The sequence below is a fragment of the Cajanus cajan genome, chromosome 8, assembly GCF_000230855.2.
Source record: "Cajanus cajan strain Asha chromosome 8, NIPB_CcT2T_4, whole genome shotgun sequence".
NCBI lineage: Eukaryota > Viridiplantae > Streptophyta > Magnoliopsida > Fabales > Fabaceae > Cajanus > Cajanus cajan.
The window spans coordinates 25,920,749-25,938,374 of NC_138524.1; the positions used below are offsets into that span (position 1 = coordinate 25,920,749).

General features: G+C 36.4%; 2 long non-coding RNA genes across 3 annotated transcripts; both read right to left on the reverse strand.

The window, feature by feature from the left end:
• Positions 1-5,999: 5,999 nt before the first annotated feature.
• On the reverse strand, positions 6,000-15,843 carry LOC145950671 (uncharacterized). 2 transcript variants are annotated; one of them, XR_014428509.1, is made up of 6 exons: positions 8,052-15,843; positions 7,510-7,960; positions 7,260-7,439; positions 6,839-6,945; positions 6,541-6,610; positions 6,000-6,170 (listed from the first exon to the last, which is right to left on the reverse strand). It is a non-coding gene; the product is annotated as an uncharacterized LOC145950671 (long non-coding RNA). The 2 variants fall into 2 exon arrangements; XR_014428510.1 differs by having other exon boundaries at positions 6,839-7,034.
• A 273-nt stretch (positions 15,844-16,116) lies between these two features.
• LOC145950705 (uncharacterized) lies at positions 16,117-16,741 on the reverse strand. The gene is made up of 2 exons (XR_014428573.1): positions 16,580-16,741; positions 16,117-16,421 (listed from the first exon to the last, which is right to left on the reverse strand). It is a non-coding gene; the product is annotated as an uncharacterized LOC145950705 (long non-coding RNA).
• Between the last annotated feature and the right edge of the window lie 885 nt (positions 16,742-17,626).

A 17,626-nucleotide genomic window follows, 5' to 3' on the forward strand; every position in this document is an offset into this window, starting at 1 on the left:
TTTTTTGATGGATCGAAACACGAGTTAGGAGCAGGAATCGGATTGCTGATTATTTCACCAGGTGGGATTCCCACCAAATTCTCATTGAGAACGAAATCCGAATGCTCGAATAATGAAATTGAATATGAAGCATTGATTACTGGGCTAAAATTGCTTAAGGACTTGGGGGCAAGGAACATAATCATTCGAGGTGACTCGCAACTCATGATTAAACAGTTAACTCGAGAATATAAATACATGAATGAAAAGTTACTCGAATGAAGTCTCGAGCTACAGCTTTGTTAAATTCATTCGATGAGGTCCAACTAGAACATAACTCTCGTAACGAGAATGAAATTGCGAATGAACTAGCTCAGATTTCATTCGGGTACAAGATAAGCAGGGAATGTCTCGAATCTCTTGTTTGTATAAGGAATGAGTTGAGTGACGAGCATGAATGCCTCACCATTGACACTTCAACCATTCAGGACTGGAGGAAAGAACTAATTGAGTATCCGCAAAGTCCAAATTCACAAGCCGAAAGAAAAGTGAAATATCGGGCTCTCAATTATGTAATATTGAATGATGAATTATACAAGAGAGGCTTCGATGGAATTATGTTTAAGTGCCTCGGAAATCATGAGAGCTACATAGCCATGGCAGAGGTGCATGAAGGGATTTGTGGTGCCCATCAAGCGGGGGAGAAAATGAAATGGACTTTGTCCAGAAAAGGGTACTTTTGGCCAAGTATGTTCAAAGATTGTATCGAATTCGCAAAAGGTTGCGAAGAGTGCCAAAAACATGGCCCAATACATAGAGTACCAGCAATCGAGTTGCACGCGATTGTTAAGCCTTGGCCCTTTCGAGGTTGGGCAATTGACGTAATTGACCAGATTCATCCTCCGTCAGCAAAAAACCATAAGTACATAATCGTGGCCATTGATTATTTTACGAAATGGGTGGAAGCAATTCCTGTAAAAGAGGTTGATCAGAAAGAAGTGATAAATTTTATTGAAGACCATATTGTATTTCGATTCGGAATATCTCAGACAATAACTACAGATCAAGGAACGGTATTCACAGGTCGAAAAGTGGTGCAGTATGCCCAGTTCGACACCCTACTATGCACAAGCTAATGGCCAAGTCGAGACTGCTAACAAAGTGATCATAGCTTTGATCAAAAAACATATTTCGGGGAAACCTCGAAATTGGCATGAAACATTACTACAAGTATTGTGGGCTTACATAAATTCACCCAGGAATGCCACTCAAACTACGCCATATAAGTTGGTTTATGGTCACGAAGCAGTTTTGCCTATTGATATCAATTTACAATTTGTTCAAGTGCAAAGGCAAAATGAGTTGCCAGTCGAGGATTACTGAATTTAATGTATGATGAACTAATTCGACTGGATGACGAAAGAATGATAGCCATGCAAAATGTCATTCACCAGAAAGAAAAAATTGCTCGAGTTTATAACAAAAAGGTCAAGAGTAAACAATTTTCGAGTGGAGACTTAGTCCTAAAAGTCATCCTCCCAATGGACCAAAAATCTCGAGATCGGGGTAAATGGACCTATAATAGGGAAGGACCATTCATCATCGAAAGACTCTACTCGAACAATGCATATTTGATCAAAGAGATAAATTCGAGAAATGCAAGTAAAGTGATCAATGGAAAATACTTGAAGAAATTTCATGAAAGTAGCATGTACTGAGACGAGTGTTCAAAGAGACAAGCAATAAAGGTACAAGAGGATAAATATTAAATTATCAATAGGCATCTCTCAAGTTCTCGATCACTTGCGGAATTTATATTTGAGTGCTTCATATGCCTGGTAGGCTTGGTCGAGACTTTGTTTTCGCGAAGCACACAATACCTCCAATCTTCTCTTTTGATCCAATGACTTGGAGAGTCTGAGAGATATGCCTTTTCCCTCATCCCGCAAACCCTTTTGCTTCAACATGATCTCTTGGCTTTGAGGCTTCAAAGCCGCATGTTTGGACTTGATCGAGTCAAGTTCTCGTTGCAGGGCAGTAAGGGTACACTCCGCATCTTCCTCAGATTGCTTGAGCTTCATCAGTTCGGGAACTATCTGAGAAGTGGAGTCCTTGATCGAAAGAAGTTCAGTCTTGAGCTTTTCCAATTTAGTTCGATCCTCTTCCGTATCAGCCTCGATCTGAACCATCTCTTGATTCGAAGTAGAAAGGCTCACAGCCTCGCAACCTCTCAAAGTACAAGGAAAATCAGGAAACACTCAAGTATATTTTTCGTTGGTTACTCGAAATCCCAAGGATCCGGACATACACGAATACACTTCGTAACCTCTCAGAATGAAGAGCTTAAAGGAGACATGATTCAAGAGCAGTTGAAGTAAATCATGGGATAAGTGTCAAAGGCTGCAGAACGGTTTGGGGAAGTTAATGAGCAGTTCCAAGAGTTATCCAAAGACGTGCCCGGGAATAAGCCACGATGTGGAAGTTTAGAACGGTTATGCACTTCCGGGGCACGTCAGAAATAGTTACCTTTCCCAAATCTTTGTCTATAAATTAAACGAGCCATGCTCATAGCAAAGGGTCAGGAATCTAATTCCCACAATACCTCACATGCACTTCGCAGCCTGCACATAAGGCATACTGTGCATACGAGACAGCTTTGGGTACGATTTCTCGACCACCTTTCTTTTTTCCTTTTTAGGAGTAGCGTAGCATAGCATAATCTAGCCTAGTGTAGTGTAGTCATTCTGAACATGTTTCTTTATCCTTACGAATTGTAATTCTGTTACCATTTAATGAAGGATATGATTTCTACAGTCAATATACATGTCATCTGTTCGATTCACGTTAATTCTTACATGCATGAATTTGATTGTATAATTAGCATAGATCTTCTGATGTGTTGAAACAAGCATAGATCTTCTAAAGTGCTAAAACCAGCATAGATCTTCTGACGTGCTCAAACAAAGAGCATAGATCTTTTGAGGTGCTGAAACAACACCCTAATTTAACTCTATTTGTTGCTTGTATGATTTTATTTTTTCACTGAAAATCTTCGATTCTGTCATTTTACGAACACGTATAAATTGAAACGTGAAATCGTGCTAGTTCGAATAAAAAGAACCTATGAACGAAATCCTCCACAAACAATCGGTTACCCATTTATTTTTTGCCTGCTGACTATATCTTTTGATCAATTCAAGCCCATGTAGTTGTTGCATAAGCCCAACTCCATGATGAGAACCGTGAAGGCCAAATCCATTTTTTTTTTATGTTTTTGTAATCATATTATTCATATGGAATATCTACCAATTTTGTCGATGACTAATTTAGATCCGAGAATCTAGTTGACCATTTTTAATGGGATATTCTCTCTTCAATCATGTATTTTTCTATACACAAAACTTAAATTCAATATCCTACTTAAAGGAATTGAATTCAATATCATTCATACTAACAATTTATTAGTAAAACTAAGTCCATTTGAAAATAGATAATATCACTTCATTGTGATTGTTTGTAAAATAAAAATTCTAATATGTCCTTTCAAGGACATATTTTTTTGACAAATCAAATAAATATGTTTAGGTGATGCAAAACACAAAATTGATATATGCATGTTACCATTATACAATGGGGGTGTAAGATTTATAAGCATTGGAAACATATTTAATTTTATAATACACAATGGAAACATATTTTCATTATGTATTCTTTTATAAAGGAAAAAAGATTTAATTTGGACATTCTTGAGAGAGATAGAAAGAAAAGAGAAATAAATGATTAATATGACTTATGACATGTGTATTAAGAAGTGAGAGATACATACAAATTAAAGTTGTCAATAGAATGTTTCATTAATTGAAGTGTCAAAAAATATTACCCTTTTCAATATTAGAAAATTGTCATTTTCCTGCAAATTTTTCTACAAAAAAATATTCACAATGTGAATTTTCCTGCAAAAAAATATTCATAGAATTTTTTTGCAAATTTATTTGCAAAAAATAATTTACAGATGTTTCTTACAAATTTTGCTACAATTTTAATAATCATAGGAATTTTTTTCCATGGTAGAAATTTGCAGAAAAATTGCAAGAATTTTATTTTGTTTCTTGGAGATTTTCTTGCAAAAATAAATTCGCAAGTAATTACTAAATGGTAAAAAGAATTTGCAGGTAACTTTTCCTGCGGATTTTCCTACAAATTTTAATCCTCGGGAAAAATAAAAAAAAATATTTAAATTTATAAGTTTAATATTTTAAAAAAACTTCAAATCCCAGATCGATTGAAAATAAAACAATTAAAAAGTATATAAGTTGGGGCAACACTTACCTTACAAGTTGATTTGTATGGTTGAGTGTTAGGCTTATAATCTACAATCTTAGAATTTAAAAGATTATGTATCACATGTTGGAGGCATGGAAACAAATGCTTTGGATGAATTCATTGTGAGCATTTGAAAGTTGAAGAATTATTGATAGAATTTATAGTAATTTTTTTAATTTTTTTCGTAAAAAATATTCCTGCAGAATTTCTTGTAAAAAAATTTGCAGGAAACTTTCCTGCGAATTTTCCTACGAATTTGTTTTTGCAGGAAAATTATTTTTTGCAGGAAACTTTTCTGCAAATTTTTTTCACAAGAAATTTTGCAGGAAAATTTCCTTGCGAATTTTAAAATTCGCAAAAATATATTATCCACGAAGATATTACTTGCAGATAAAATTTCATAAAAAAATTTGTAGGAACAACGTTTCTTGTAAATTTTCATAAAAGTTCGCAAGAAAAGTCGCATGTAATAAGAGAAATTCTAGTAGTGTTTATATTAATGTACAACGGAAATATATTTTCATTGTGTTATGTAAAAGTACACAACCAAAACATATTTCCGTTTAAATCTAAATAAGATTTTAATTAACAAAACAAACAATTGAACTTAAGAAACTTAGTCCGAGGTTTAAGTGAGCATGATGTACGTACCTGAATTTTGGAAGCTAAAATCAAACCCATTTGTTTTGTGCATTTGTTAGAAAAAGCATCTAAATCCATTTGATAAATGAGCATGCATCTAATGCAAGTTTGTAGAAAAGTACCCTAGCTAAGAGCATGAATAGGTATATATACACTACAAAAAAATGTGTGTTTTGTGGCGGTTATTTTTGCAATTTCTGGCAGTTAAAAATTGCCACAAATCGCATTACCGGTATCATAAATAACCGCCGGATCTACGGTCGCCAAAAACCGTTTGTGGCGGATATTTTGTAAACGCTGGTTTTGAGTGCCAGAAAATTCAATCTCTTTTGTGGCGGTTTGAAACCACCACAAAATGCATTTTTGTTTAACTTGTTTGACATTTTTTGGCGGTTAGAAACCGCCACAAAATTTCAGTTCTGTTTGAGTTGTTTGTAATTTTATGGCGGTTTGAAACCGCCACAAAATTCATTTTAATTCTGCCAATATTTAAACCGCCGCAAAATTATTATTATTTTTACTTGTTTTCATTTTCTGGCGGTTTTAGGTTGCCAAAAAATATATTTTTTATTGTCTCAAATTTTAAACTGTCATTGCGGTAATTTATTTTTAAAATATATTTAGAATTATTTTAAAAGCACATTTTTGTTATAAATTGACAAATAATATTCTACATATTTTAAGTATTTATCAAATTATTATTAAAAATTATCACTAACCATATTAATCATTAAAAATTAATAATGACTATATTATATTGTTATTTAATTCAAGTAACTTATAAATAAAAATTCTAGGATCACTTATTTTAGTAAATTCTACCTATAATTATAATAATATTTATGTGTTTTGTATGTTTCTTGTTCAAATATAATTACGTAATGATACATTAAATTAACAACTTTTAACATTATAAAAAAATCAAGACAACATCTAACCATAGGTCTAGCATGACATTTTTTATTATTAAGACATTAACATCCATCAATTCTAAAACATATCCAACATATTAAGTAACTCAAAATCAAATTCATGATTAATGCTCAAAAGCAAAATATGTAAATTGTCCCAAAATTAATCTTGCTTCAAATATAAAAACAGGTTCAAATTCATGAGTTCATCATGTCTAATAAAAAAAAACAATAATAATGTCAAACTCCATGAACATTACTATCTAATGAAGATCCTCCTTATAGTGTTGGCATGTCATGTCCACTCCCTTCATCCTATAAAATATTAAACTTCAATTAAGTATTAATATAATTTAATTTAGTGCAAAAACATATAAAACACTTACCGCTACATTACTAATAACTTTCATAGTAAATTAATTAATGTGGCATCTTGATGAACTTGACTAGTCATAGAAAATTACTAATAAGTTTCATAGTATTTTAAGTTAATATAATTACTAGAACAAACATTGATGCCTGCATCACGAACAAACTCAAGGGTTTTCAGGCGCTCATCATAACTCCTTGTTGTGATGATGTTTGGATAATATTCTCTAGAATCATCATAACTCCTTGTTGTGATGATGTTTGGATAATATTCTCTATAAGTGTCAAGATTGTGATTATAGGCAGTGAAACCTACCTTCTTGAGTTCAACAGCCTGTTGTTTCTCAAGCATGCCAAGGGTGCAACAAACCTTCATCCCCATATCCCTACAATAAGGCAGAGAGCCCAAGTGTTATCATTTTTACAGAAGTATTGAAGTATATTTTCATTTGAAAGGTAATAAATAAAACATTCAGCATATTTTTCAGTCACCACCAACATTTTATTATGTATATATAACAAACAAATGAAAATAAGAAGACTTATCCTCCTAGACTCAACAGCTTAGTCTAGTACTTGATAAATACGACAAAAATAAAATGATGATGCATTACCTTATGTCTTTCACATATTCAAGGATCTGGTTGAAGTTGCTCTTTCTTCCTAGAGTATCCCTCCACGTAGCACCCATACAAAAGCGAGTGCTCCCAACTTATTTTGCCTAAAGGAAAAGGATTTCCATTCAAGAAAAAGCATAGCACCGAATGAGCAACAAGCTGCATGATCTTTTTTCTTTCATTCTTTTTTTACCTAAAACAAAATTCTCGACATCTAAACTACGGTACATTTCTTAATTTAAATAAGAAGATATATGATGCTTAAGTAAAGAAATGTTGGGAACGAATGCATAACTCAAATGACATCATTCCATGGGAGGCAGATCCAAAGAGTTTTCTAGAGATTAGTAATGACATCACCAGGCCACAAGCTAGAGAAGAACACTACACATAAATTGATTATCTGATAAAAGTGTACCTTATTTGCAGCCCCGAGAACAGCTTCCTTGTTCATAAGGTGTTGGCCTTTGATTCATGTGTCATACTTAGAGGATTGAGGACAATAGGAACAATCTTCACTGCACCCTCCTATTTTGATAGACAGAAGAGTACACTGCTGCACTTCCCTAAAGTTATGAGCATGTCTATGAACTTGAGCCTGCAAAATAAATCACCCCTAAAATAGATAATATATGTTGTGATTCTAAAGCTTCAATAACAGACATTGCCTCTTTCAGATCATCATTTGTATCTTCTAATTGCTTGCTTGTTTGCTTAAGCTTGTCTTTTGCCATCAGAAATTCCTGATTTAAGCATGTTGTTTGGTCCTCCAATAGGCCACGGAAGTTTTTTGCACGAGTAGTAAATGGAAATTGTTAGAAATATATTGAACTTTTTTAGCATACACATGAACACCAATTATCACTTCAATAGATGGACTATTTTAGGAGTTAATTAGTGATTACTATTCTAATAATGACTATATTTCAACCATACCAATACAAATATATCCCTCTGTGTAGTTTAGAAACACAATTTTAGCATACATTTTGTTTTAACAGGCAAATATATCCCTCTGTGCAGTTCATGAACTGCTTCAGGTAATTAAAGACTGACCTGAGGTTCAATATCATGATTTGAATTACCCTGTATCGAGTTTCTTCCATGGTACTGAAGCAACTGCAGAACAAAGTTTTTTCAATCATAGAATCTTAAATGCAAGGATTCTAGAAGGGAAATTATTTGTATTAAAATCCAGAAACACAAGTACCTGTTCCCTCAAAGAAGACACTTCAGTCAAAAGAATCTCTCTCCACAGCAAACTGAGTAACTTCAAGGTTTCGATCAAGTTTACCCTGAAGTATATGAATCTCATCATAAAGTGATTTATGTGATTCAGAATATTAATTCAAAATATTTTGTCTCTTTTCCACTTCCCTTATTATGTGACTTGGAAGGGAACACCAGTTTATCAACAAGAATTTCCAATTAAGTAGACTCAACTGTAGACACCCAATTTCGTCCGGGGGGCACACAAACAAGGACATGGATCTTTGTTACGAAGGGAAGGAGCTCCCGAAGCATGCCGACAAGAAGACAGGACTTCAGAGGGCCCAAAAGCACAAATTAAATATTTTTATGGGCCCGGAACGGGCTGTTCCGAGGCTCCCAAAAAAGCCAAAAACCCTAATTTGGAACGGGCTGTTCCGAGATTGGAACGGGCCGTTCCAAGATTGGAACAGGCCGTTCCAAACTCCTCCAAAAAGGGGTAAAAGCTTATTTGGAACGGGTCTGAATCGGGTCGTTCCTAAATCTGGAACGGGTCGTTCCAAGGCCGTTCCAGACCAATCATGTGTGCTTAATTTGGACCCCAGAACAGGCCGTTGTGAAATCAGAACAGGTCGTTCTGGTTCCCCAGAACGGGCAGTTCCAGTTTCAGAACGGGCTGTTCCAGGGTCCATATTTAACCACAACGGCCATATCCAGAACGGCCGTTCCGATTTTGGAACGGGCCGTTCTGGACCCCCTTCCCGAAGTCTATAAATAGACGGCTGGGGCTCATTTCTCTGGGACTCCAAAATTTCGTCCAGACTCCCTAGAGCACGAAATTTCTCTCTTTTTCTCTCTCCCCCTCTCTTTTGTATTTCTTGAGATTTTTGTGAGGCATTGTAGTGTGAAGGGTTGCCAAAAAGCACCCAAATCTCCATCTTTGTAGATTAATAGAGCTCGTTCAAGACGTATTTCAGCAAATTTTCTTCTCTCTCTTTTATTTCTTATTTTTAATAAATATTATTTATAATAAAAATAATCATGTAGACATTTTAGGATTAATTGTATAATTTAAATTTCAAGAATGTAAATAATTATTAATAAAGGGGATTAAATATTTTATTTATTAATTCTTATTACGTTATCTTCATCATAGGGTACCGATTTAGGGCGTTGTAGGGGTGCTTAATACCTTCCCTACACGTAACCGACCCCTGAACCCAATTCTGGTTATCAAGACCATTATTGGACTTTGAAAAACCTTTTCTTTTTCCAATGTTTTGAGTAAAACATTGGTGGCGACCCCATAGAACTTATTTTCAAAACCATTAATTAAGGATTAGTCTGGTGTCCGGGCATTCCTTAATTGATGAGATCTTTAAAAGGATGTCTAAACCATACGTCGCAAGATCGGAAATTTTCGGGTTGCGACAGATGGCGACTCCACTGGGGACGTTTAAAAAGGGTCAGGCCCATTTAATTGATGAAGTTAATAAAATAAAAATAATAATTTAAATATTTCTTCCCCTTTATTTTGTTTGTTTTATTTGTTTGGCTTTTATATTTGTTTGCTTATTTAAATTCTGCACCTGTTTGAAATAAAATTGTACACAAACCTTTGCACACAACAGTTCCCCCTACACCCGGGGGCATGAGGGTATTAAACATAGGGAGTGGTTGACGTACGACCGGCCCAAGTTTGGCCTTGGAGCCTGCGAGCCTTGTCAGAAATCACACTCAAGGTGATAACCGGTTACTCTAGCCCGAAATACTGCGACAGACCTTAGAGTTTGCCAGGTGACGGTGACAGAGATATTGGGTCCCTATAATGGGGGCACCTTGGGGGCCTTAAAGACCAGTGAGATTAGAACCATCCTATACAAAGCACTCTTCTTGATAGGGACCACAGACCAAGGATTTGATCATGATCGTTCATGGGTGTACGTTGATTGAGCATATGTGTGTGCATTTGTTTGTATTATTTTGTTCTAATAAGAGTGGATTGGAATTTTAAAATAGGCAAACAAATAATATAAAATAATAATAATAAAATTTTATACCCCTTTTGTACATTCTTAGGTCAGCATTCCATTAACATCATATAGGTATTTTCCTTTTTGTAAAAAAAAAAAGAATCAATAAAAATTAATATAGGTAGTCTCATCTTTACCATGCATCATTCCCCTTTAGATAATAGAAACATGATAAAGATTCGGCAAAAAAAAAAGGACATGCATTATAGATTAGCTCATTAATTTCATTCATTTTATTTTATTAGCTAAGGAGGATTAGGTTTCCGTATGTGTAGAAAGTTAAGAAAAGTGAATGCTCTAATATACAACAGTATCTGCTTTATAAAGAAAAAGCCCAAATCAATTTTTTTAAAAAAATACTATGGTTGGGCCCTTGCTTTGATATGTTTGTTGAAGTAAGTCTTCTTAGAATCTAATATAGATTCTCACTTAATACTGTTGAAATCTATTTGAGCATTCACAAATAAACAAATCAATGAGACTGATATTTATTATTCTCAACTTTCTTTACATTCTGCATTGCATTCATTTAGAACATATCCCTCCTTGTAAAAGAATAAATAAGAATAAAAAGGGAAATTAACCTATGTGTGTTAATCGGAAGTAATGGAAACAAGCCATGCATAAAGAGTTGAGGGTAAAGAACTCCACAGTCATTAAGACGCCAACTCTTACCCTAAGAGGATAAAGCCGTGTCGTGCAACCTTGAAATCCAAAGGGAATGGATGGATCCACACTCTTAACGAGTTGCAAGCTAATAAAGAGAACCCGAGGATGACGAATCTCTCAAACATTAAGGCAAAACGATTAGAGCTTTCTCAAAAGGTGATTTCAACAAGAGAGAAGCATTGCTTGTTAAGAAGCTGCTAGAATGAAAACCCGCAAAGGGCGTTCTAGGCAAAAAAAAAAAAAGCAATGTTTGTTCGAGCTGAAAATCGAGAGAAAGGCAATATTTGTTCGAGCTGAAAATTGAGAGACAGCTTGAATGTTCCTCTTCAGATTTCATAGCAAGCTCTATCATCTCTTCTACCCATTCCTACACCTCAGGAAAGATATGGGTTGAGAAAACCTTCATGAGAGAAGAAGCCAAAGGCCCTCCCTCTACACGAAATCTTCTGAAGCGCCACATCCAAGCAAGTGGAGGACTAGCTCTACAGTTAGATGACCTAAGCCTCTCTAAGGGGCAACCTTCTTCTTTTTCTTTATGTACGAATCACGAACTTGGGGCATGCCCGGGCCCTCAAGCTACATTAAATGGGCACGTGTAAATTGACAATTCTATTTTAATGCCATACACTTTTCTACTTCATTTCTCTTCTCCCTTTTATCTACTCTAAGCCTCGTCAACAAACCCTAAATGAACAAGTACATTTGAAATAAGGACATCATTAGAAACAATGGCTTTATACACAAAAAAACATAAAGATCAATCAAACTTGGCATGACTTGTGGATAAAAGCCCAAATGAAATCAGTGCAAGAGGCATCCCCCTCTAATGGAGTAATGAAAAATGATCACAAATGCTGCAAAGACAAAGGCCCGGCAGGAAACCCACTAAGGGGGCTGCGCAAAAGTTAGGGCAAGATCTGTTAGGCAACCCACAATTAACAAGGGTAGTCTAGGCAAAAATAAGGATCAAAAGAAAATGTTCGCTAGGGAAAACATCTCAAGTAACCTAGGCAAAAGTTAGGACAAAGCAACATCCCGAGCTGAAAATCGAAAGGCGGCTCGAGAAGATCATTTAATCAATATGCAATCCCAAGTCATCGCTTAACTCTGAAGGAAATAATAAGCTAACGCGAAAAATGATTTCCTCACTTTGAATGTGCTTGTTCATCAGCCTAAACCACTAGCCTACCTCGGCCAGCCATTCTTCTATAAACCATTTTTGAAAAAATCCTTTCTACCAAAACTTTTACAAAAAATATATATATATCCTCTTCCTCTCTTTCCTCTTGACCTATATGGCATTATCATAAATTTAAGAGATACACAGAGTATGCACAGTGAACACTCACAAGGAGAAGATGGAGGTGTCCTAGAAAAGAGTCTAGGTACACCTAATCTAAAGGCTAACATATCATATCCGGCACAAGCGAGAGGGCTGAACTACACAAACCTTAGGTTCAAAGAAGCAACACAGAATTCGACAAGGCTAAAGGCTAACAATCCATGTCATTGATCAATGCGCATAGATTAATTTCTTGAAAGTAAAAATAAATTTTCATTTTAAGCATTAGCATAGAAGCATCATTGCATAACATGCATATGGCACAAGCATGCACAAAAGGGTATAAGTTTATTTATAATAATAATAAAAAAATCTAATCCATTCCTGCTTCGCATTTTCTTTTGCATTCTTGCATTCTTTGTGTGTGTCTATCCACCCCCCTTGTCGGAGGAATCAAGAGGCCGAAGCACTCGTAGAAAAGATCAACAACTAGACAGTGCCTTAAAGCTAAGGTCATGTCAAAAAGCATAGCCCTAACAAGGGCATTCCATATAAGTGGTTTCATATAGCCACCAAGAAACAAAAGACATGTCAACAACAAGACAGGATAGAACCGGACGAGGAAGAATAATCAAGTCCACAAGCATGAAGAGGCCATCACGCCCTACTCCTCAATTGAATGAAGGATGATTCAAGAGAATGCCAAGACTAGGAATGGTTTCCTTACCAAAGCCAGGAGTGGCTTCCAAAATAATACTCGTCAATAAATATTAAGCAAATAACATCATCATAGGATGGATCCCTCCACCAATGATGATAACAAAAGATAAAACAGAAAAAAAGGCAAGCTTCATACATGTTAAAAAGCCGAAGCATTTAAAAAAATAGCAGAAAAAGGCAAGCTTCAAATGTGAAAAAGCCGAAGCTAAACAAAGAAATGAAAAAAACCTACAACAAGAAGACGCCTGGAGAGGCATCACAATACTCACATGGCAGGGGAAACACCAGAATCCCTATCACCCATCTATCGCCCATCAACACAGGGGCACATCAAGTACATCTTGCCCATCCTCCTTGGGGCATTTTCCATAACAAGTCAACAACGAGGGTACCGCCGAGTTCCTCAAAATCAAAATCGGGACTGCCGCCGAGCTCCCACTATAGGTCGGTTGAAGCCTTAAAATCAGCCAAGCTTGATCAAGAGCTGCCATCGAGCTGCTCAAATCAATGAATGACAACGAGGGTACCGCCGAGTTCCTCGAAGTCAAAACTGGGATGCTGCCGAGCTCCCACCGTAGGTCGGTTGAAGCCTTAAAATCAGCCAAGCTTGATTGAGAGTCGCCATCGAGCCGCTCAAATCAATGAATGACAATGAGGGTATCGCCGAGTTCCTCGAAATCAAAACCGGGATTGCCGCCGAGCTCCCATCGTAGGTCGGTTGAAGCCTTAAAATCAGCCAAGCTTGATCAAGAGTCGCCATCGAGCCACTCAAATCAATGAATGACAACAAGGGTACCGTCGAGTTCCTTGAAGTCAAAATTGGGATGCTGCCGAGCTCCCACCGTAGGTCGGTTGAAGCCTTAAAATCAACCAAGCTTGATTAACAACCGCCATCGAGCCGCTCAAATCAATGAATGACAACGAGGGTGCCGCCGAGTTCCTCGAAGTCGAAACCGGGATGCCGCCGAGCTCCCACCATAGGTCGGTTGAAGCCTTAAAATCAGTCAAGCTTGATCGAGAGCCGCCGTCGAGCCTCTCAAATTAGTGAACGACAACGAGGGTACCGCCGAGTTCCTTGAAGTCAAAATCGGGACCGCCGTCGAGCTCCCACCATAGGTCCGCTGAAGCCTTAAAAATCAACACAGCTTGATCGAGAGCCGCCGTCAAGCCTCTCAAATCAGTGAATGACAATGAAGGTACCGCCGAGTTCTTCAAAGTCAAAATTGGGATTGCTGTCGAGCTCCCACCTATGGGCCGGCTGAAGCCCTAAATATCAGTCCAGCCTAGAGAGGCTGAGCTCATAATATACTCCCTCTTCAACAAGCAACAAATAAAGGAACACATTATCACAAGGGAAACAATGCAGAAGCACCAAAGAGACGAAGAGAAGACCCAGACGAAATGTCTACGTCTTTCCTTGCCTTTGGAAAAGCAACACATTACTATTCCAAAGGACAAGTAAAGAGGGGCAGCTGTAGACACCCAATTTCGTTCGGGGGGCACACAAACAAGGACATGGATCTCTGTTACGAAGGGAAGGAGCTCCCAAAGCATGCCGACGAGAAGACAGGACTTCAGAGGACCCAAAAGCACAAATTAAATATTTTTATGGGCCCGGAACGGGCCGTTCCAATGCCCGGAACAGGCTATTCCGAGGCTCCCAAAAAAGCCAAAAACCCTAATTTGGAACGGGCTGTTCCGAGATTGGAACGGGTCGTTCCAAGATTGGAACAGGCCGTTCCAAACTCCTCCAAAAAGGGGTAAAAGCTTATTTGAAACGGGTCTGAATCGGGCCGTTCCTAAATCTGGAACGGGTCGTTCCAAGGCCGTTCCAGACCAATCATGTGTGCTTAATTTGGACCCCAGAACGGGCCGTTGTGAAATCAGAACAGGTCGTTCTAGTTCCCCAGAACGGGCCGTTCCGGTTTCAGAACGGGCCGTTCCAGGGTCCAAATTTACCCACAACGGCCATATCCAGAACGGCCGTTCCGATTTTGGAACGGGCCGTTCTGGACCCCCTTCCCGAAGTCTATAAATAGACAGTTGGGGCTCATTTCTCCGGGACTCCAAAATTTCGTCCAGACTCCCTAGAGCACGAAATTTCTCTCTTTTTCTCTCTCCCCTCTCTTTTGTATTTCTTGAGATTTTTGTGAGGCATTGTAGTGTGAAGGGTTGCCAAAAAGCACCCAAATCTCCATCTTTGTAGATTAATAGAGCTCGTTCAAGAGGTATTTCAGCAAATTTTCTTCTCTCTCTTTTATTTCTTATTTTTAATAAATATTATTTATAATAAAAATCATCATGTAGACATTTTAGGATTAATTGTATAATTTAAATTTCAAGCATGTAAATAATTATTAATAAAGGGGATTAAATATTTTATTTATTAATTCTTATTACGTTATCTTCATCATAGGGTACCGATTTAGGGCGTTGTAGGGGTGCTTAATACCTTCCCTACACGTAACGGACCCCCGAACCCAATTCTGGTTATCAAGACCATTATTGGACTTTTAAAAACCTTTTCTTTTTCCAATGTTTTGAGTAAAACATTGGTGGCGACTCCATAGAACTTATTTTCAAAACCATTAATTAAGGATTAGTCTGGTGTCCGGGCATTCCTTAATTGATGAGATCTTTAAAAGGATGTCTAAACCATACGTCGCAAAATCGGAAATTTTTGGGTTGCGACATCAACAACAACTCTTTTATAATTGAATACTTGCACAAAAAAAGATAATACTGATTGAAGATACCCACAACCTCTCTAAAAGTGTTTCACGTTTCTACAGGGAGTAAAATATCATTTTATCGTGTTTTACATTGATCTGTATTGATTTAAAGATGCTCACAACCCACCCAGAACAAAAATTGCAATTTGACATCTCTCAAATGTGGCTCTTAATTCTTCCCTTTCTTACCATCACACTACGACGAAAGTGTACATGTTTTGTGTGCAAAAGATCAGAAAACTTGATAAAAATAAAAAATATAGGAACTGCTGTTAATCAACAAAATCCATACTAACAATGCCAACTTACACTTAAGTCTTTGATAATGGGGTGATGTGTATCTAGTGTTTTATATGTTTTTTAAGCAATACCTTCATGTATGGAAAACTGCACTGGTCAACCTTGTTATAGCTATTGTTTAGTATTGAGACACTTGTGATGTAATTTATTTATTATGCATATTGATGTTAAGCCTATAAAATCATTAACTTCATCATACAATTTACAAGGAAATAATAATTACACTTGATTACATGTTATATAGAGAATATTTAAAGATCATATTGTTCAAGATAACCTAATAATTTCTTGAAAGAAAATTTGAAGAGCAATAACTCACCAGAGTCGAAATAAAGACAAATAGGGAATATCCATAGAGGCAGAGTAGTTGGACAAGGCCAGATGGTACAGAGATGTACTTAAGGATTAAATACAAACCAAGAGGAACCAGAAGCTTCGAATCCGCTTTCTCAATTATCTTCACCACTTGATCCACAACGGCCTTGCAAGCGGGTGAGTTTGGCTTGAACGCCGATTTCCTCAACTCCGCGTCTTTCTCCGCCATCGCGATAATCTCCATCACCGCCATCGTCGAATTGTACTGCACTGCCTCCGTTCCCTTCCAAATCGTGGTTGGTTTTCCCTTCCAAATCTACCTTCTCAAACATTCAAGAAATTTTTAGGGTTCCAACTTTTTTTGAAGTTATGCCTTCGCCACCACAATTGTAGCCGTAGAAGTCACATTTCTCTGCAATTTTCCATAATCACGAGGAAACTATAATTGAACGCTGAGTAGAGAGAAGAGTTACATTACCTCTTGGACTTTGAAATTTGTCGGGGAAGACAAAAGAGAATGAGAGTTTGGCGTTTGTTCGTCTCGCATCAGGAGCAAATTCTTTGACTTGCAAAAAAAAGAGAATGAATGAGTGAACCCTAAAACGTGGAGAGAAAAAGAGTAATAAAATAGTGTTTTTGATTAAAAATAGGAAATGGGAAATGCTCAGATTAAACTATCTAAGTTTTTTATTTTTTATTTTTATTCTTTTAAAAATAATATAAAAAATGTAGCCACGTGTGATATAGAAAGGTTGAACATGTATTTAAAGATTGTGGCGGTTTAAAACCGCTGAAAATATCATTCTTTTGTGGCGGTTAAAGTAACCGCCAGAAATATAATATTTTTTTGCGGTTTTTTGAAACTGCCAGAAAGAAACCCCACTAATTAAATAATTTTTTATAGTGATATCTAATAATGACAAACAATGACAATGCTCATTTAACAAGAGTAAATTGTGGTACTAATAGAAGAAGATGAAACAGTGATAAAGGAAAGCAAAATTGTCTTTATATACCTTATGTTGAAGGTCAAAGAGATAATTAGAATTAAATAAGTCTATAAAGGAAACAAATTTTCAAATTAAAATACATATTCTCATATAATTATATGAAGTCAGTTGATGCTTTGCTAAGGGGTTCATAAAGTAATTAACATACTCCACCAAAATAAAAGAGTTGTTTTTGCTTTCTACAATTTTAGTAAAAATATAAGAGTTAATCATCTATACACTGCCAGTGTAAAGTTTTTTTTACACTAGCAACCAATTATATCTTTTGATTGTGCCATGTCACGTTAAAAGTAAATATGTTTACAGTGACATGGCACAATTAAAAGATATAATTAGTTGCTAGTGTAAAAAAACTTTACACTGACAGTGTATAGGTGATTAACTCAAAATATAAACCAACCTTACTTACCCAAATCATACAATCAAAGTTAAAGAATTAAGAAAATATTAATCAACGTGAGAATGCAATTATTCACAACAATAGCTAACAAAATAAATTAAAGGTATTGCAATGA